Genomic DNA, 422 nt, shown 5'->3' with positions numbered 1-422 from the left:
TGCCTGCCTGCCAAGCCAGGTCATTGCTTGCTGGAAATCAATGGCTTCCTTCCTCTTGGTTGTGCCCCCCCCCATCCAGCATGGGGGCGGGGGGCTGCCTTGGCCAGGCCTGCAGGCCACAAGCTGCCACATCTCGTTAGCCTCAGCCTCAGCGCAGGCGCTAATCACCTGGTCAATACAGAGCCCATGGGAGAAGGGCAGCAATTGCCCCCCCTGCTCCTGGCGCCCTGGGGATTGGAGCATCACCCCCTTACCCTCCCCTCCACCCCCATGTGGCTGGGTGGGGTGGGGTGGGGTGGGGGGTTGCATCTCTTTGCACTTGTGCACAAGTGCAGCTGGGGGCAGACGTGCAGGACGATGCCACAGGTGCCGGGGCGGGGGGGTGCGTGGTGCCAGGGGAGTGGGGATGCTGCGGGGGGAGG

At 66.1% G+C, this 422-nt stretch overlaps 1 protein-coding gene across 1 annotated transcript in view; it reads right to left on the bottom strand.

Annotated features, from left to right (window-relative positions):
- Positions 1 to 422, bottom strand: part of NDUFA4L2 (NDUFA4, mitochondrial complex associated like 2) — a 16,596-nt gene that overhangs the window by 1,910 nt on the left and 14,264 nt on the right. The gene's annotated exons all lie outside the window — the stretch shown is intronic.

Source organism: Alligator sinensis, unplaced genomic scaffold, assembly GCF_000455745.1.
Source record: "Alligator sinensis unplaced genomic scaffold, ASM45574v1 scaffold265_1, whole genome shotgun sequence".
Classification (NCBI taxonomy): domain Eukaryota; kingdom Metazoa; phylum Chordata; order Crocodylia; family Alligatoridae; genus Alligator; species Alligator sinensis.
This window is presented reverse-complemented; position numbering and strand designations above follow the sequence as displayed.